The sequence below is a fragment of the Protopterus annectens genome, chromosome 2.part0, assembly GCF_019279795.1.
Source record: "Protopterus annectens isolate FY-2018-M chromosome 2.part0, PAN1.0, whole genome shotgun sequence".
NCBI classification, from domain to species: Eukaryota; Metazoa; Chordata; order Ceratodontiformes; family Protopteridae; genus Protopterus; species Protopterus annectens.
In genome coordinates, this window is record NC_056728.1 from 1,757,084,684 (window position 1) to 1,757,106,738 (window position 22,055).

The 22,055-nt window shown below is 37.3% G+C and overlaps 1 protein-coding gene and 1 long non-coding RNA gene across 3 annotated transcripts in view; one reads left to right on the forward strand and one right to left on the reverse strand.

Moving 5' to 3' along the window:
* Positions 1-22,055, forward strand: part of SLC66A1 (solute carrier family 66 member 1) — a 506,383-nt gene that overhangs the window by 167,063 nt on the left and 317,265 nt on the right. The window lies entirely within an intron of this gene.
* Positions 7,338-22,055, reverse strand: part of LOC122793609 — a 372,997-nt gene continuing 358,279 nt past the window's right edge. The window contains exon 3 of the long non-coding RNA XR_006363494.1: positions 7,338-7,458. This is a non-coding gene — a long non-coding RNA (uncharacterized LOC122793609). The remainder of the gene's footprint in view (positions 7,459-22,055) is intronic.

Consider the following 22,055-nt stretch of genomic DNA (forward strand, 5'->3'; position numbering starts at 1 on the left):
AAATTGCCAGTGACTCCAAAGATAACCACAAAGCGTTCTTTAGCTATGTCAAGAACCTAAGTGGAAACTCTCAAATCTGCTCTGAGTTAGTGCAGAATGGCACAAAATACACTGAACCAACTGATATTGCCAACATTCTGGCAGACAGGTTTAGTACAAACTTCACCCCCCGCTCACCCCCTAAAGGGCCCATAACCATACCAGAAAAATGTAGCGCCCCATCAATCACTGACACACAGGTTCAAACAGTCCTATCCAAAGCCAAAAACACAGCTTCAATGGGACTGGACGATGTCCCAGGCTGTGTCTTACAAGAGCTCCAAAATGAACTAACCCCTCACCTAAACACACTGTTCAAACTCAGCCTCTCTATGGGCTATGTACCCACAGAGTGGCACACAGCAACAGTTATCCCACTCTACAAAGGTGGAGCCACAATGGACCCTGGGAACTATCACCCTGTAAGCCTGACTAGCCTGGTCTGCAAGGCTATGGAGCGCATCATCATGGAACTCATTAACAGAGACATTGGGAACCTCCAAACCTTGGACCCTACCCAGTTTGGCTTTGTTAAGGGCAGATCATGCCTCCTAAACCAGGTGGACTTCTTTGAGACAGTTACCAAGGCATTAGACAAGGGAAAGGAGGTCCACACAGCCTACCTAGACCTAGAGGCTTTTGACACCATTCCCCATTCTAGTATTATAGACAAACTCACCAGCTTTAATATAAACCCCTACGTCATGAGATGGGTTGCCAACTGGCTCATGGATAGAACCCACATGGTGAGAGTTGCAGGCTCTATGTTTGACTTAAAACCGATTACAAGTGGTGTCCCCCAGGGCTCAGTCCTAGGACCCCTCCTGTTCGGTATATACTTCTCAGAGGTACAGGCAAGCATAGGAGGACTATGGCTGACCAAGTTCACAGACAACTGCAAACTAGGGGCCATGATTGATTCTCCTGCTGATACAGGCACCCTCCAGAAGGGTCTCACTGAGATGGATACCCGGTGTCAATATCATGGCCTCAAGCTAAATGCCAAAAAGTGCATAGTCATCCCCTTTGGAAAAAATAAAGTACCCATGAACTACCACATAAGTAGTAGTCCCCTAAATACAGAAAATGTAATAAGGGATCTGGAGACCCAAGTAGATAGTAATCTCTCCTTTGATAATCATATTGCCAAAGTGGTTAGAAAATCCTTCTATGTGGCCCACCTAATCACAAAAGGGTTCGCATCTAGCACAAAAGAGGTTATTCTGCCTCTCTACTCATCACTCATTAGACCCATCATAAAATACAATGCCCCATTTGGGATGTACCTTACAAGACACCTGGAACAGCTGGAAAGAGCACAAAAGTATCTAACCAAGAGGATTACTGGCCTCAAACAGATGCCCTATGCAGCCTGTCTCAAGAATCTCCAGCTGTACTTGGTTGCATACCGCTTACTCAGAGGTGATCTCTGCCTGACATACAAGGCCATGTCCAACCCAGAATTGATGGACATGCTCCACCTAAAAAAAACAAATCCTGGAGAGCCACACACTCTAGAGATATAAACCTCACCACAACAATAAATAGGACATGCTGAAGGGATAGATTCCTGTCCCTGAGACTCCTCATGCTTTGGAACAGGATTCCAATATACATCAGGCAGAGCCCCTCACTAACACTCTTCAAGAGAAACCTTGACGTGTGGATGGGAAACAGAAAATTTACCTCGGGGATCACTGCAGTGGCTCTGCTGGACAGTGGTGCAGACATTATGGCTAGGCTTATAAATGCCCTTGGGCAGATAGCCTAGTACTTACCTATGAACCTATATGCAAATACTTTTTTAAAGTGCATAAGAGCTTTAGAGTCAGCAGAACAAAATACAGAGACATATTAGACAGCTCGTGCAAAATCACAAGACAAAAAGAATCTGGTTGGTAAAGAGTTAAACCAACAGCAGTTAGCTACACTAATAAAAAATAATTTACAACATACTATTCTACATCTAGAAAGTGGTTAGCATACACAGCAGGAGCTAATGTAACTTTCATTCAGTTAAAGCAAGACAGTTATCAGTTAAACAGTAATGTAAAATCACCACTTGAAATAACAGAACAGTTCTAGGTTATAGAAATCAAATGAGAGTAGTTAAAAGCAGAAAAAGCATGAGGCCACAAGACTGACATGGATGTATTTTCCTTTCACCTAAAGTGCATCTGTTTAAAATGCAGAAGAGCAAAAGGCAGACAACAGCAAATGTAAATAATGTAAATATATCTGTTTTAAGCATGTGTTAGTTAAGACAATATCTGTTTTTTTACAATATTTTAAAATTGTATAATAGCATCAAAAATAGCAGAAACTCCAGCAAAAACAGTATTCAAAAGCAATATTAGTAATATAAGGTTGTACTGAGTATGTAATACTACAAATAAAACCCAAGTTTAAAATTATGCATAGTTACGCAAATTACAAATACTTATTATAGTTATAAGTGTTTTACAACTGCATTCTAATATCAAGTTACAAGTGTAGTAACAGATGACTGAAGGTAAAAAAAAGTGCTGAAGGGGTTAAGAGATGTGCTATGGTTTAAGAGCCTAGAATGTGCAGAAAGGGAAAAAAGTAAGAGGTTTTGTCTTATGTGAGCTCAGATCTTTCCAGGCTGAGATGGGCAGTTACAAGGAATGCTGGTGAGATAAAATGTTACTGGTATTGAAATTTATAAGGTAAAAGAAAAACAAGACTGGTTGCCAGGCCAGGTTGGCTTACATTTTTCTAAAATATTATTGTTACTAAAACATAATTGCTAAGTATTCACTTGCAGCAATAAGCAAAAAGCAAGAGAGTCTACAGAAACCCTACTTGGTAATTGTAATAAAACATCACAATTGTACATATATGTCATTAATAATCTGTTTGCAGGTAAATGTTAAAAGAAAAATCTTAGTTGCACTGAGTACAAACAGTAAATGAACCATGGTGTGTATTTCAAATAAATTATGCAGGTCCCTAATAGCCAGAGGGCAGGCATACATTCAATTCTCACAGCATAAAGCAAATAAACAATGCTACAATAAAAACGTAAAAATAGAGCAAAACAATGAAGGGGTAGCAAAGCTTGCTACAAAGTTCCGTTTCCAAATGAGTCAACTTAAAGTCAAAATACTCTAACGTAGACCAAAGGTAAATAAATACAAACAACCTCTCATTCTACATTACTTATATCTAATAAGATCAAGTAAAAATACAAATGGGTGAAAAATGTATATGATGAATAAAAAATATGTATATGTATGTAAGTATTACTCTTCACTTATCAGACCAATGATCGAGTACAATGCCCCATTCCGGATGTATCTCACCGGAGACCCCCCCCAGTCCTCACCAAAAGGATAAAAGGACTCCAATATCAGATTGAAGAAACTCAGCTCTATTCAGTCGCATACCGTCTGCTCAGGGCCATGTCCAACCCAGAATTAATGGGCTGGAGGGATAGATTTATCTCAGAGACTCCCTATGCTGTGGAATAAATGTATTTTTCATATAAGGGGCATAAGCGTAAACAACAATTTTTGGCTAGGGCTTATAAATGCCTTCTCATTTGTGATATCTCAATCTCCTAAGTTTTAACAATGGACATAAATTTAAAGTGTGTGTCATGAGCGTGTTTTGGCATGTTCATGAACGTGTTTAGCCTGATGTTTGTGTGTGTGTATGCATTCCGGATCCTGTCCTCCGAGCTCCTGTCGCTTTTGCCACACTACCTTAAAAGCAGCAAGCCACTGCACCAAGTAAAATAAACACATCTCATACAATGCAACTGCCACGAACTGCGTGGTGTGTAAGGTATGTCCCATGAATATGAATAGGTCAAGGGGGAAGTAAGGGGATGTAAAGTAAAAATATGCCATCTGTGCAGTGCCATAATAGCTGTTAGTTCACCAGTTGTTTGATGTGCAATCTTTGGATAGCATAGAGCCGATCCTTAAGGTTTCTTGTGTTCGATACAAACTTGGGTCTGTCACCACTGATTTTTTCCTTGATTAGGGTCCTCCACCGAAAAAGCAGCGCAATGTTTGACAAAAGTCTTTGATGGAACCAATGTCTTTAGTTATAGTAAAAAGGAAAGACAATTTGTTGACACTGTCACGAACTAACAATAGTGTGGAGTATCAGAGAAATCAGCTCCATCAGAAAAATATGGCATTGCTCCTAGTATCCATTGCTCTCATAATGCTTCATGCATCACCCCAGCATCCAAAGAGTTGTAGCAACACGTTGTCTCCAACCTCTTCTCAAGATCCATAACCCCATATATACCTTGATATATGTGGGTGTATGCCTGGATAATACATGGACTTGTCCACCGGATCCATGCATCTAATTTCCCGGATGCATGGCCAAGCTGATGTAGAAGGGTTGCACGATACAAGCCATGTGCGATACAAGCCCGTGTTCCACCATCCCATCATGTAATCAAGGAACATACCGTCCAAGGAAAGAATAAATGTGCCAGAAAACTCCATGGTAAAACTGAATAACTCAACGTGTTTCATAAAAAAATGTTTATGTAAGATAGATGTGCCCCATACAGACAGGAAAAGATTAATTACATTATATATAGATTGAATGGTATATTATTCTGGTACATGGATGAAAGAAAGGGACGCTGTTCTCCATTCAGCCATAAGCTGATTGGAAGTATTATTGGCACAAGATGTGCCCATAGCCACATGCAGCAACCATCTAAAGGTTGAAAGGTTATCTAGAACACAAAAACACATAAAACTGTTAAAATTGTTTTTCTACTGGCTCTGCAATGCCCTCCTGATCTGGGGACAGTATCCTTAAATCAAGTGTCAATCATTTCAATGCCCCCTCCTTGTTAGGGATAGCTGTAAAGAGTGGTAGATTGTTTGATCGCAAATGACATATTGCATATGAATGGCATACTAGTGTATGAGCATTACCTGCATTCAAATACACATATTCTTATTCTCTCCCATATACAAAACATCTAAACATACTTACATGCATTACATATTTTTTATTCATCATATACATTTTTACCCATTTATTTGATTTGTATTTTTATTAGATTTTATTAGGTATACATATCATTATGATACCTGGATTATTTGATATCTATTATGTTTTATGTTTTGATTATGTGCTTTAACCTTATTTTTATGCATTTTTAGTAAGTAATGTCAATTTGAAAAGCCTTTTTTAATTTAAGTAATGTAATGTGAGAGGTTGTTTGTAAGCTAATCTGAAGAAGCCCAAGCCTTGGCCTTCTTAACGTATTATATTGCAATAAATCTTTGCTTTATTTATTTTTGGTTTAAGTTGAGTATTTTGACTTTAGTTTGACTATTTTGGAAAGCGGAACGTGTAGCTTTGCTACCCCTTCATTATTTTGCTCTTATTTTTTTACGTTTTTATTTTCGTCTTAGAGTTGCTGCATTTATAGAGCATTCACTCCACATGGATTCGTTTTTTATTGACTTTAATATTGAGCTTTGTTTATCCGTCTGGGGGCATGATTGAAGGGGCACAGCAGGAGATTGAATTACCCCCACACCCGCGTCGCACACAGGGTGATATTACATCCCGTTCTTGACCCGTGACCCGTATGGTGGAGCTATTTTCTGACTGAGCTAGGCCCCGTTAGGCGTTTGAACCAACAACCATGTGTATGTAAATGAAAATATGATAGAGAGAGGCTAGGCTAACCAAAAAACTGGAACTGGATTTATACCACAAAGCAGCAGCATGCAGCCACAAAGGCAACGCCGCCAGTCGCATTCAGCGACTGGTGGTTCCCAGAAGTTAAGACTTAAAGAGATGCCACACGCCACTTTTTGACCGAGGTTGCTGTTTGAATGGCGCAACTGAAATATCGAGGTAAGCCTCTCAACTATGAGGTTAATGAACAGATTCTTTGACCTATAGAGAGCATTGAGACAAGATATACATATAAACAGCAGTCAGCGATTTTATGCTATTTATCCTGTTTCATCAGTTGACTATGCTTTACACATACAGAACTGTACATGGGCGTAAATGTTGTTACTCCCTAGGGAAGGAAGCTGGATCACTGGACAGTGTCAACAAATTGTCTTTCATCAAACACCAGAACTACTGACTCCTTGTTTATTCATCCCATGGGATTTTGTTTTAATGCTACAATAAAATTCTGCATACCACAGGTGGAAGGGCACTATTCAACACTGACTGTGTAAACAATACTGCAGAAGGGACTAAAATAAAGGTACAAGAAAAACATATTGGTCTGTCTTAATAATTCAGTAATTATTAAAAGACAACCATGCCTTTTTATTGTCATTAAGTAATTAAATTATCATCAACATGTACAGTAGTAAGAGAAATGTCACCAGAAATACATTTCAATGTTTCAAGTAATGTTTAATTAGCAGGCTTCAGTTTAATACTAAGTTTGTAAACTAGACTGAGTATACATTACAGCCCATGTATGTACAAATACAAAAACATTCTGTACAAGCACACGTATGCTGTGCAGTAAATAGTTTAATATGTAAACAGCATTCTTCAGTGTATAAACCATGTTTTCTATCTGTGTAAATTGACAGTTTTGCATTCAAGTTTTAACCTATTCACAGAAATTGTTTCTCAGTTCATTTGTCTGTATAGTAACAAGTCAAAGCTTGACATTTATGACATATGTGTTTATTTCAAAAAACAAGGCTGCAATGCCTTTACAATAAAATTCACAAACATTGTCAATGTAAAATCACTGTATAAAGCATCACTGTGTAGTCATATTCAGCAATTGCAAAATACAGCTCCTAACTGGTGAGGCATTTTTACAAAATGGTCTTCAAAAGAAAAAAGTTGTTAAATTAAATAGTTCATCCAGTTGTAATAGTAATGGTTGTTATCATTGTGTTGACAATATAAAACTGTGTTAACTTGCTGCATCAAAAGAAAAGTAAAGGTTTTGTTTCCCAGTGTGATTTTTAGTTAATAGTGATAAAACTTATGACTTAACCAAAGAGTATATACCGATGTATACTGGTTTTGTATTTTTAAAACAAAACCAAGGGAATTGTTAGATATATATATATTTAGATATGTATAAATGCATGTACACCTATTTGCTAGTTAGATGCATATACACTTCTGTTGCTGTAATATATGTAGGAACAATATAGTCAGTTAGATGCATACATTTCTGTTTGCTAGCATACATTTATTAAAGGGTTCAACTGTTCTCAGCTAAAAATTAAATAAATAAATAAAACTGCATTAATCTGTATGTAACATGCTGATACAGCTTAAATAATGCTGAGAAGGATAGGCTGAATGTTCAGTGTTTAAGGCAAGCTTCAAGGAATACAGTTAAGGACCCAAGTGCGAAGAAGGAACCAAGTTGGAGGCAAGAAGAACTTATTGAACTGTCATGTAATTCACCTTGAAACAAGAACACAAAGGAGCTTATTAACAGACTGCATAACATCATTGAAAGACTTTTGTTCACACAGAACCATTCTTAAACAGGAAAGACTACTTAAAAGTTTAATAAATTACTGTATAACATCAGAAAATACCAAAGTAATTACTTTGAGAGTTCCCAAAAGACTGCTTTCATAAGAATGTATATATGTGAGATCTGATCTGTTAGATCTGCATACTGGAGAATACCTTTCATGTTGTACTGAGAAGCAACTTGAAGACAGTAAACCCTGCAAACTGTACAGTGTTGTATGTGTCATCTGTTAGACAGGCAAGTTATTTTAGTATTCTGCACAAGAAAGATAATAATATACTGCTGAAAAGGTTAATAATCTGCAAAGATTATGTGCCCTAACCAGACTATTTCTACAAGGCACTCAAGCATTTAGCACATCTGACAAACATCTGCATTTAATATGGCTCCAATACAGAAGCTGCAGTCGGCAGTATCAGGCTAGTAAGACAAGACCATCAATCATTCATTTTAAATAACTTTTCAGAGAGCATAAGATCAAAAAGAAAAATCAGCCAGTCAACATACAGAAAAAAATGAATGTACGTGTATGTGTGTGTATATATATATATATATATATATATATATATATATATATATATATATATACACACACACATACATACATACATGTGATTGTGTGTCTACATCTAGATATGGCTTTCTATCTACATATAATAACAGCAGTAAAAAAGCAAATAAAATATAATAATATTGCAAAACACAAAAACTATAGTACTACAACAACAGACATAAAATTAAATATGCAAACAACACTAAAATGTTCTAACGTGGAAAAATCCCTGCTAGAACATTTCTGTACCTAAACAGTATAAGGGTCTCACCCTTTTTGTTCTCACTTTGCTCTGTTTCTGTTTTGCTTAACTTGCACATATTTCTGCCCTCAGCTCACTCTCTTTCCATACTAACACCTCTTAGTTCTAAGATTTGAAATGCCTTTTACAGATTTCTTCCTTTTCATGGGGGAATGGCCCTATTCCATTCAACCACACTTTGCAATGGTTCTCTTTGCTCTCTACCCTACCCCATTCCCACCCCCATACCTTTACACTTATTCTACGTAAACCACTTCTCTGCATTCCTACCCACCTTCTGAACAAGCTCATTAACGTGTTCCAATCACATTAACTAGTGTCACTATCCTTCGACAGTTATTCAACTAACCCTTATAAATCATTACCAGAACCCAAACTTTTGCTGCTCTTCCCTCTCACATTTTTTAACAGATTTCCTTTTACTCTTTAGAGGTAGCAAACTGTAGCATAACCTCTTTTCATCATCAATTGCAGCTATACAAGGGGCAGAGACAACCAGCATCTAATATCCTATATCCTAATTCTAGGTTGCCATTCGAGGTATTAGGCAAATGATTTCTGTCTTTTAAATATATGTTCTCTGAAATTAACTGATTTCTGTTAACCTATTTGCCCAGACTGGAGATCTCTGTTACATTAACACTTTATATCTCCTACCCAAGCTAGACATGACTATCTGAACTCTGTTGACCAAATACCTATCTAGCAATTCTAGGTGGCTTGAACAGAACAACCTTGGTTTATTTGTTTACTGTTTCCCTCAACATGCACTGTGCTGCCATTTTAGGGCACAGCACTGCCAGTACTTATACAGCCTAAAAGAATATGTTTTGCTCAAGAATATAGTAACATGCTTGTGTGTTCATCTAGTCCTATGACCTATGTATTGATTTGGATTTATTTCTGAAACAGGCAATATATGCTGGTGCCTTGCATCAGACACATGCACTGTTTCCCACATAAAGATTTCATACTTAACTGAGATAAGTTACACTGACTACATTGGGGAAGGAGCAGAACTGATTATGCACAGGCTGTTTAACTTATGCTGATACTTATTGGTGGTCTAATTCACTCCCCTCCCATCTCATTGTCAGACATCACACAGGCAGCTAGCTTTATACTTACTTAACCTCTCCTGTCAATCACCACTACCCAGTCCTATCTCCTGACCTCTTTTGTTAAATTGGGATTACCACTCTAAACTAATTTCTATATATTCTAACAGCTCTGGCACTGTCATGTTTCCTATCTCACTTCTGTTACTACGTCTGCCCACATAAACCTTCCTTTCACACAAACTCATTTTCTACTCATAGATGTCTCTTCCTCCACTCCATTTTGATCAACTTATCTAGTGGGCCTCTTAAATCAGTGTCACATATAGCTACTGTAATAAATTTCTCCTCTTTCTCTCTCTCTCTCTCTCTTTCCTCTATCATGACCTCTCCTCTCAGCCCCAACTTTAATAACCACAAGCTCATACCATTATTGGAAACACTGTTACAGTTACTAGGCTGGGACATACAATTAAACCCAGATCCATTCAGCCTGAAAATGACGTAATCTAAACAAATGCAGCATTAACAACAAAAGGGCACAACTTGAACTATGGCTCAGTCAAAACAACCTCAAGGTAATGGGCATAACACAGTCGTGGATAAAAGGGGATGCATGGATCTCTCCAACTATCTCTCAAAACTACACTCTCTTCAGCCACAATCACCATTCAGTGGTAGACCACTTAGAAAAGTTGGCTCGGTGGCATGGCAGGTACTGTTGTCACCTCACAACAAGAAGTTCTCCAGTTTGATTCTCAGCTGAGATGTTTTCTGTGCAGAGTCTGCATGTTCTGTGTTCACTTGGGTTTTCTGTGGGTGCTGCTGTTTCCTCCCACATTACAAAGATAACACAGAAGGTGGATGGACACTGTAAACTGAACTTAGGTATGAGTGAGTGTACATGTGTGTGGAATGGAAGAATAAATGTGGCAGGGCTAGCCACTTGGCAGTGTGAGCATTCACTCCTGATATAATATCCCAACCCCATATGTAAAAATAAGAAAAAGGAGGCGATGGGTGAAGCCAAAATACAGGGATAACACCAGACCCAGATGGTATCCTAATAGAAATGTGGAAAAGAAATGGGGAACTCGTACTTAGAATTTGTAAAGTAAAGAGCTATTCAACAATGTTTTTAAAGTGTGCGGGGAGGTGTGTACAGGTAGTTATATCAAAAGAGGGCAAGAAGCTGACTGATATTGGGTCATATAGATCCATTTCAATCCTAAAATAGGACTACAAGGTCCTTATGAGAGTAGAAGGGGACTGCCGGATCTTGAGACCTATTTTAACATCACACAGCTTAAGTTGTTATATCTGATGCAAATTCAAAGCTACAAACCAAAATGGAAAAACTGGGTTGGTGGAAAGGAGATCAAGATGAAAAGCAGATGGAGATATGGAAGACCATAAAGAATTATAAGGATGAAGGGTTTTCACAGTTTTATACTGGAAAAATCTATTAAAAATATTATCTTAAAACACTGTAAGATCTTGAAAATGGATAATTCCAATGTGTTACTCCCTATGTAAAGAAAGAGAGAGAGAGAGAGAGGGAGTGTGTGAAGGAGTGTCAAGGGCTTCTGACATACAAAGAAATAAACAAAAAAAAACCCAGACTGCAGGAGCAACTTTTAAGTGGAGGGGAGATGAAAACCTGGGCAGAAGCTAAACTAGGGTTTAATTAGCAAGAGACAGACCAGTTAAACTGCTGGGGACTGATGTAAAAACTACAGGAGACTGATGTCAAAACACTGGAAGTGAAGGATAACTCATCCCAGATAAGTAAACCTAGTAGGGAAGACCTTATACTAGAGGCAAAGTCAGACATAGCAACAAAGAAGAGTTATAAGTAAAGCGTATAGGGTCCCCCTAGATTTGAAACACCAGTGTGGTATAAAACTATTTTTGATCCATGGTGTGCCATGTGCTCGACTTTCTTACAAAGTCACCAGTACCAATAATCTGTTCAGTATCATTCAAATAGGGTTTTTGGACCTGTTCAAAATAAATTGAAAATGGTTCTGTGAGTCAACCACAGATAGAAATATTTGGGCACATAGGTGGATTCAGCAGGATTTTATGAACTTTAGGTGATGCATAAATAGCTGGTATAACAGGTTAAATGACAGAAATATATGCAAACAATTCAGATGATGTATTATAATTTAAAAATAATCCATACACAGCTACTTTAACTCAAGAAAAACAATTTATTAATCTGGCCATTGTTCAAAGACACATATGTAGATGAATCAGTTAACATAACAGACATGGAGTTACAGTAACTTTCTCTGTTCATGACCATAGTATTTGGGTGCAAATTGCTTTCCTCCCCAGTAGCACACATCTTCAGTCTCACCCTCATAACAAAGTTAGTCCCCGATTTCTTTATACATGCCACAATAATTCCTCTGGCCAAAACACTCCACCTTAAAACTAGCAATGACTACCGGCCAAATTACTTAAGATCCTTTTTTTACAACCAGAAATTGGATTATCTCACTAAATACAGCATATACTCCCGTGGACAATATGGATTTAGACCTAAATACAACACCTAGACAGCTGCCTTATCACTCACAAAGCAAATTTTTAACAATGTAGAAAATGGCAAGCTTGCATATGCCTTATTTGTAGATCTTCAGAGATTCAGGAAATGTGAACCATATCCATTTTTTGATGAAGTATGCCACTGATTCACCAGCCTTTGCCATAACAGACCGTTTTTCTTAAGTACTAGCCAAAGTGGTAAACTATCAGGAACCACCACTTCTTGCATCCCACAAGGCTCATTACTTGCACTCTTCCACTTTTTCCTCTTTATTAATGATCTGCCATGGTATCTATATCAACTAAACTGCCTATTATATACTGATGACATTGCTATTACCTGACCAGCCAACACTGTCACTGAGTTTCAAAATGCTTTACAAACTTTGAAAGTCCATGGAAATGGTCATTTAACAAGTTAACACTTAACATGGGGAAAAAAAAACATTGTCATGTTATTTGGTACAAGTAAAAGACTTGTGAACATTCCTCCACACAATTAACTCACAGGGTGTAATCATATCACAAAAATAATTAGGGCTAACTCTCGACCTAACCTTCTCTTTCCTACCTCACATCAAGGGTGACATCAGCAAAGTGTTAACCCAACTCTGAATAGCATGTAATATATTTCACCTTCTGACATTAGACACCAGGCAAGATACAGCTTTAAGAGTACTGCTACTATGACTAGTATGTGGTCTTCCCATTGAAGCTACTTATTCCAGTCACACTACAGACATATTGCTAAAGACCAAAATAGTATCCACAGATATCAACTCAGCCCTCTCAATGCACATTACTGTTTGACTGTTTCAAAATCCAGTTGGCTCCCAGTCCATGCCAGACCGTCCAGCCTGCTGAACGCAGTCAATTAAATTAGTGACAACCACTGCATTGTGTAAAAAAAAATTCTTTTCAGAACCAAATCCTATTGTCTACAAAACTCCATTGACACTCTTCTAGCTAGACCCCCATTCACTTTAACTAAGGTCGAAAACATATTTGTCAAACATGCACCAGCAGTGTGGAACTCTGTTCCAGAAAACATTAGGGTTAAACACAACCTTCAAAGTTTCAGGCAGCAAGCCATAAAACACCTCAAACAAAGCTTACAGTGCACCTACTTTGATAACACTGGATACAACTCACCAACCTGCACTTTGTTGACACCCTCCTAATAAACATATCACTAAAAGTTGCTGACTGCTCAATCACCTCTCTGTCATCTTTCTTTTCGTCTTCTCTAACTTTCTGCTCAATATTTTACACACTGCTCCCACCCATTACAATCATATTCCCACCCCTTTACCTTCCCCCTCTCATTGTTTCCAACTTTACTACAATCCTTCTCTGTCATAAAATCATCACAATGTAACGTCTCCCTAGCATTGCACCAAATTTTACTACATATAACTTTTTCAGAGTTCCATGTTGTTCTGTCTCAATACTAGCTGTTACTCTCACTCACTCTTTCACTTCTTACCATCTTCCCTCATATGAAAACATTTGAATTTTACTTAATATTAAAATGGTAAACATTTAAGATTAAATACATTTTTCATATTGTTCAGTGTTTGTATAAATAATTCTGTGTTTGCATATGCCAAAATTATTGTTATGTACAAAATGTTTGCTTTACATTTCTTATATTACTTTTTTATGTAATGCCTTTGGGGCCTGGGTCATTCCTGAAAATGGGCCTCAGACAAGTTTACTTATCCAGTTAATAAATAAATAAAAAATCAAGAGCCATCTTTCAACCTGTGTCCTTTACTAAAATGAATGTGACTTTCACCCAGCCTCATACCACCACTCTCCTCTCAGGCTTTAAGTCCATTTTCAGAAGCATGGATAATGGCTGACTGACTGGTACAATGTTCATTAACTTCCTCAAGGCCTTCATTTCTGTGGTACATAGTCCCTCTTTCTTCTTACTGAATAAAAATTACCTCCTTTCCTTTTCATATGTGGTTCATAAACTGTCTTTGGTCATTTAAGGTAATTGTGTAAAAGAACAATTTTCCTTCAGCCAGTTAATGTCACAAAGAGCCATCCTTGAACAGTTTTTTTTTTTACCTTTTCGTTTTTAGCAGTTGACAGCTCTCAGGTCAGTGCAGTCCTTTTCACTGTGATCTAGGGCTGCTTAGAGCTGAGCACACAGCACTCATTTTATCTAGTAACCTTTAACAGAATCTGTTTTCCAGTAGTATGTGGTTTATACAAAAAGTAGCACAGTATTAAATATTTTACATAAATGCTGTACTAATCAGAGTATATGCCAAGACCTGAACTGCAGCACGGAATCTGCATATGTGGACATAGCACTGAAAATGCTTAAAACTCTACAAATGCCAGGATACCTTGGTCTGTGGCTTGATCTCATAGTTGTCCTTAGATTTCAAATTTCCAAGACACAAAATTAAATATCTACACCACTTCAATATCTGTAGATAGTCTGCTTTTGGCAACTATGCTAAAATACCAGTGGTAAAAGACAGTCTTCATAAATTGTTATACCATAATTACATCAATATCTATTACTAACATTCACAGACTACATACTCTTTTTAACAGAGCTTGGGTATTTACCCTTCAACCTGCTCTTCAGGAGGACTGCCGTAAAACACCTGAAAGAATATGGCATTTCTGCATTCATCACAGTTTAATATTCCTAACTTTCATATGAATCTATAAATTAATAAATAAATAGTGCCCCATGCCATCGTAGACCTGTTGCATTTGCATTCATTCTATCCTGCAGCTGTTTAATTCCTTACCTCATGTGAATCCTTCCTTTCCTTATCTCAGCACAAGCTACAATCAGCTAACAAAGCATTTATCACTTGTAGCATTAATTATGGAATAGTATTCCAAGTACAACCCATCTCACAGCTCAGTGCTTTCATTTATTGCAGCTTTGAAACTTAGCTCTGGAGTTCCTCCAGCCCACCAGACATAAACTGTCATTGTACAACAGTATTTAAACATTAGGAAGTTTCATCTGAAACTTTACAAGATGATACAAGTTTACCTGAAATGTTGCTTTGACAAATAAATAATATAGTAAATTTTAAGAATCGCTGGAAGCCCAGGTACGTAAGCAAGTTTTTTGTACAAAAGCTGAAGAAAATAAGATGAGCCTACTTAGCACATTGTAATTTTATACAGTTTGAGAAGTGCCTTCATAGAGTCCTGTATAGTCCATGTAACCAGTTCACTAACAGCCTGTCCATGGGTGCCCAGATTTTGTTACTGGTCAGTAGATTAACACTCAGAAGGTTGAAACTAAATGATAGTTAGACTAGAAGAGGAGTGAAAAGGTAAGTGTTGCATTGTCGTCACTTTCTCCCTCTTCTGTGAGTTTGTGCACTCTGAATTGATATATTTTGTTTGGGGGGTGTGGGGTTACCTCCCCACTGGAGGTGCAGGTGGTTTGCCCTCCTAAAAAATGTGTTTTTGTGTTTTGTGACCTTGGGGGTGTCATTGATTTACCTAGTGACCTGTCAAGATTTAGATGTTTTAAGCTGAAGTAATCATGTGTTGATTAAATGTGACATTGTTATTATTATTAGTGGACCCCTCTCCTTCTTCAAGCTGGTAAATGATACCATCATAGCTGCAGGCTCTGATGGGCCTTCCCTTGAGCTTCTCCAAACACAGGAAATTTTTCACCAGAGTTACCTCAGGTTACATCCACAATGAGCACTAAGTGGGTCAGTGAACTCCACTTATCATGTGGTCACTATCCCTACTCTGACTCAGGATGAAGCACCCCCAGATGAGGAGGAAACCGCTTCATGATTTGCCTTAAACAGACAGCACTCTATAGCCAAATGACTTCTCATTAAGTAATACAATTGATTAACTGACTAATGTGCTGTGAAAATTCTATCTGCATTACGTCCTTTTATGCACGTTTAAAGACGCACACTATATTTTCCATTCACAAAATAATTTTAAAGGTAAATTTTACCATTTTCCATACTGTGTAACTCTGAGCAACGCACTTAACCGTACAGCACTCCTGGGCTGAGTCTGAAAAAGGTCCACGGAGATGACTGCACTGCTCCGGTTAACAAATACAAATAAAATAAAAAATGAAACAGTAAAAAAAATCTCTTTTATTTTCTGCTTTTGTACTTCTGACAAGGATTCCTCTAGCTGAGCTTTAAGATGGAGATTTTATGATGTCATCTTTATGAACTTCAACTTGCAAGATAACCATAGAACTTTTTACTTCTTTCTATTGCTTCAGAACATGAATGTGGTAGATTTGCTCTGTCATTCTCATTCCAGTCTGTCTAACATTGTAGTTCTCTATATTTATTATTTCATTCATCTCAAATGGCCCTTAAGTAGAAATGTTTTCTATGTGGAGGATACTAATATTAATAGTTGTTCCCCTGCATACCTCTCAACTGTCCAGATTTTTGGCTCATATTTTTGGCCTGTTCCTCATAAAATTGGCAGTTTTCTGGCAAATCATTGGATGATCCGAGGACTGAAGTCACTAAATAATGACATACATTTGAATTTCAGACTTCAAATCTTTCAGAAAATGCATGTTAAAACAAACCCTGTTACCCTAGCGACTTTCCAGGTTTGTAAGAGCAATATTTAAAATCTGTCCCTATTTTTGGGTGTTTGTCCCCCTATTTTGTCATGCTTTGTCCAGATTTCTTCACTAAGAGATTGAGAGGTATCTTCCCCTGGGCTAAATTTAATAAGCTGGGCATTCTTATAAACTAATTGCATCTCCTGGTCTTTCTAAATATATACCTTTACTATGGGTATACCCAGCTTTAGTTTATCCTTTAAAGTGACATAGTGTTTATCATGCTTTATTTAAATAAGAGTTTTATTTTATCCTCAAGTCTCCTTAGTAATATAAAGCAGTCTTCATGCAAGAGTTCAACTAAGGTAAACCCACTTGAACCTTGTGGTACCATTCTCATTACAAACAAAAAGTAGGCTAACAACTAGTCCCTGTTTTTACCATCTGTGTCACAGTTTTCATAGAGTGGATTTTAGTGTTTTATTGAATTTCTCTACTAATTCATCAGTCTGTGGATAGTTGACTGATATATTCATCTGCTTAACTTTAAAGCACTGGCATAAATGATGCAATACCCTTGACAGAAAGGGAGCGACTTGCTTGCTTTAGGTACACCTACTTTGGAGAATAACAGCACCAGTTCTCTGATGCCGTAGCATTAGCTTTGTGTAACAGCACAGTTCTAGACATTTTGTACTATAGTCCATTATTACTAGTGAGAACATATATCCATTATTAGATTTTACTAGTGACACCACAGTGTTCCTTAATGCTACATTTGAATGGCACCTTTCGGGTAGGCAGCGGAATTAATGCACTCTTAAATCTAGGATGGTGTACTGTTTTCTCATATCCTGGATAGAAAGTACAGAAATGTTCTGTTTCATTATGCCTGTTTAATAAAATGCAGCTTGTTCTCTTTTGTTAGTTTTGTCTACTCCTAGATAACCCCTAACATACTAACTATATTAGTAACCTAATCCTAACTATAGGTCATCTTCATTACTGGTGCTCTATAATGTTTTGCACTAACAAGTAGTGTAAAATTTCTTTTTTATCTTTATTTACATAAGAGGTCATCCTTTAATTCAAAATAGGGGGGTAAGTAATGGGAACATCGTATTCACTATCTTTCCCTGCATCCTAGGTTATAGTCTGTTTTACAGTATAGAATTGTCTTCTCATTTCTGTTTTTTTTAAGTTTATGTGGCTTACCTGTAAGTCCGCTAACTCAGATTACTTTATTTACAAGCTTGTCTTGAGGCAAACAGTATAGCTTCCACTCCCAAAAACACTTGCACTTTAGCATCTTCTATGTGTTCTGCTACAAAGTGTAGCTGTAAGCAGAAATCCTGTTCTGCTGTAACATTTTCATATCTGAACACCCACTTGAAAGCTCAGTTTTTTAGCTGTCCATCCTCCTTGGACAAAAGGTAAGAACATGCATACTACTAAATCTACTATCAGCCCTTTATTGCTTAGTAAAACTACTTTGCTCCAAGGGACCTCACTTAACTGCAATTCTTCTATTTCTTTCTTCTCTGTTCTGTGCTTACACTTCATGTAAGTCTCTCTCTGCAGCCACCTGTCTTATACTGAATTTGTTTGAGATTTGTATCACTTCACCTACAGTTTCTACACTAACATCTCTTAAGGTATTGGGTTTTTGTTGCTCCATCACTGGAGCAGATTTCTGGTGGAAGCCAGGGTCCTTGGTACTGTCTAAACACAACTAGAGTCTAAACCCTTTTCTAGACTCTAACCTCTTCTCTTGGTTTTTGGTTTGTGGTCACCAGAGGAGTGTGTCTGTTCTTCCCCCCCACCACCTTTTGACTTTCTGCCGAGGTGCTAGAAATGATTCAGTGAGTTAATAAAGAGAATGCTGCTTTATGCTGTATTTTCTTTTCTTGGTTGGAATTGGTGTCGTTTAACATAATATTCTGTATGGTGGTTATTTTCCATAAGGACTTGTATCCACAAATCCTATTCTGTCTTTATCTTTTGAACTCCTCCTGTTTCGCCATCACCCTTTTCCACTTGAATTATGTATATGAAGCTTCTTAGCTCTAAAGTAGCACTACTAATCAGGTAATCCTAAAGCACCTTGTACTGTGGGGAAGATCTCTTATCCCACTTAACTGTTAAACTCTTCCTCTCCTAATATCTACTACTCTGACTGAAAAAAAAAAAAATGCCCCTCATCTATATATAACACTAAAAAAAAAATTTTTAACTGATTGTGTGTTACTGTAGATATATATATAATCATTCTTGTTCAGTTTTTTTGTTACTATCTTTCTTTGCTTCTCTTGACACATTTCCTCAGTTGCCATAACAGAATCCTTTTGAATCCATACACCTAAATACTTCATCTTATTATATCTCCATAAGTATTGATATTGCTGAACCAATTTATGCATTGGGTGCATAGTTTACCAGTACAGCCTTTGTTTTATCCTCATTTATTTTATGTCTTGGAAAGACCTGAAACTGGCCAAGATTCATTAAGGTAGCACGACATACATATCTCCATGCCTTCCTCTCAACTGCCCAGATTTTCGCAGAATGTCCAGATTTTTGCCTCATATTTTTGGTCTGTTCCTCATAAAATTTGTGATTTTACAGCAAATCACTGGCATGATATAAGGACTGAAGTCACTAAATTATGGCATACATTTGAGTTTCAAACTTCAAATCCTTCAGAAAATGTATGTTAAAACAAACCCCATTACTCTAGCAACTTTCTAAGTTTACTCTAAGAGCAATATTTAAAATATGTCCCTATTATTGGGCCATTGTTCCCAATTTTGTCGGGCTTTGTCCAGATTTCTTGCACTAAGAGGTTGAGAGGTATGCCTTAGTGTACATGTTGTGATACCTTTTCCTGATTCAGTAACTGCCCTAACATGGTGCTGCATGGTCCTCTATCAGGAAGATGTACATTACATCTAGTGTTGGACCTGCAGCCATGTTGAATGCTAATGAGGCATTCTTGGGGGAGAGGAATATGTTAATAAGACATGTACTCTCTACCCAGAACCTCCTCCAGGTACGTATCTGCATATCAGAACCACAGCATGGGGATCGGATGGTGAGGGGATACACTAGGCCACCATGGATTACACTTAACGGAAGTACCATACTGACACCAACAGCAATACCAGGATTGAAGGATAGGGGAACCATTGGACACCAGGGGATAAATAGAGAATTAAAGTGCCATAGCCAGCAGCAGTAGCAGTTCATGGATCAGAGGGTGTGGGGATATACTGTACCACCAGGGCTTAATAGGTACATGCCATAATTACACTTCAGCTGTTATGGGGATGGGGAAACAGTGGGAGGGCAGATAGGTTAGGGACATGTAGCAGTACTGTGGTGTCTGAGCACGGATGCTTTGTGTTGTGTGTGTGGGGGAAGAGCGGGAGAGCAGCAGTTTTTCTACTGTGATGATCTACATGTTGTGGCATTAAATGCAATTCAGAGACACGCAAATTATACATTGAGGTCTTACCTGATCTGGCTAAAATGTCTGTGAACTGCAAATGAGTGTATTGTGGGGGCAGAAGAGCATTTTCAGTGTGAGACTTAGAACTTGTGATAGACCCTTTAGTGAACTCCAGAAACAGTCTGAAAATGTTCCCCAAGACAGAAATGTCCTTTTCTGGATTTATGAAGTGCAAAATAATATGTACAAATAACCTTAATTTTCTTGACTGCAATACTAATTATATCCTTGAATTTGGGACTTCCTTACTTTCTTTGGTAATGGCTCTAAATATAAACCAAATAATAGTGGGGAAAGAAGATAGTCTTGCCTGGTTCCTGTGTTCAAACACACCTTGTAAGAAAGGAACTGTCCCATCTTAATTCTTGCCTCTAACCCTTCTTTCATCCTTTTTATTAGCGGGGAATAGAAATGGTACCATTACCTTAATCACAAAATCCTAACTAACTTATCAAATGTTTTTTCGGAATCAAGCTCCACTGATAATAGTGGTGTTTTCTTACACTCCACTTCCAAATGAATATTTTTTCTATTAATGTTGTTAAATGTTTATCTCCCCTTCACAAAACCACATTGATCCATGTCTATCCACTTTAGGAACACCTTTACCACTCTCCTAGCTCTTATAGACATATGCACTTTATAGACATGGTTTAAAATAGAACTGAGTCTATATGAAGCCTGATCTGTAAGGTCTTTACCCTCTTTGGGTAATACAGCCACCACAGCTTTCTTCCAAGAAGCTGCGGTTCCTCCTTTTAAAATGCAGTTAAAACGCCTTCAAGATCTTTATCACTTTCTTTACTCATAACTTCCAAATTTCCACAGGAATGCTATCTGTTCCTAGAGACTTCCCTATTAATTGGTTACTTTATTTCTTTTATTCCTATCTTAGCTATTAACTGTTGAGTGCCATCTTCCACTAACTTTGGCATAATCAAGTCTTCCATTAATATTTCTATGTGTGCCTTTTCTTAATTTCACCATTCCTCCAGTTTATAGAAATTTTCATAACATTTCCAAAATATCTTTTAATACTTTCATAGAATCTTGTCACAGCCTCTCCAAGTTTGGCTACAACTTTTTCTGCTTTATTTTCCCAGTCTTTTGCGCTAAATACTTTTGCACTCTACAGTTGTTGCAAAGACATATTTGCATATCAGCAACTATTCGAAACTTGTGCATATTATCAAGATACACCATTATTTTGCCTTTAGCACTGTGGAGTTGCTCTTCTTGTTCTGTGACATTCCCCTTCTTCTACAATGCTTTAACCTTTGTCAACCCTTTTAAAGTAATTCCTATAACATATTTCCCATATCTCTGTCTTTTCTTTCTACCATACTCTCAGACTACATTTTGAAATTATCCCACTCACTAGCTATCCCTTCTATAGTAATTATTATATTTCCTAATAAGCCACAACTCATATTTGCTACATATTTATTGAATTCATGTTTTTAACAGTTAAACAATAAAGCACCAGAGGCATTTACATGGTTATCCTGCATCTTTTAACTTGGGTTTTATTGATTCATAATCTTATATAATTATATATCGTTACTGGATAGATCTCAATTATTTCAATTAAATATATATGCTCCTGTGAAATATTGTTAATGTCCAGTCTAGTCCATTTAATGTATTTTGGGGAAATATGTAAATTCTGACTTCCTACTAAATTCACATCTTCTATACCAAAGATGCTCATATACTTCTTCAGAAATATATTTCCTTATGTTTTATTTGCTCTTCCAGGTTCCCTTGATATGCCCTTACTATTACAGATGAGATACCACCTGCTAATAATAGTCCATACTTAAAAATTATTGTATCGCCCAAAATTCTCCTAACTTCTGTAATAGTAGTAATAGGTGGATGCACATACATGCTAGCACAATCCTCTTCCCCTGCCAATAATGCCTTGCTAACACACATCTAACATTACTGTACTTTTTCCTCTTCTATTACCACTGGAACTGGTATTACAATCAGTGTTACTACTCCCCTTATCCTTTGTTTCTAG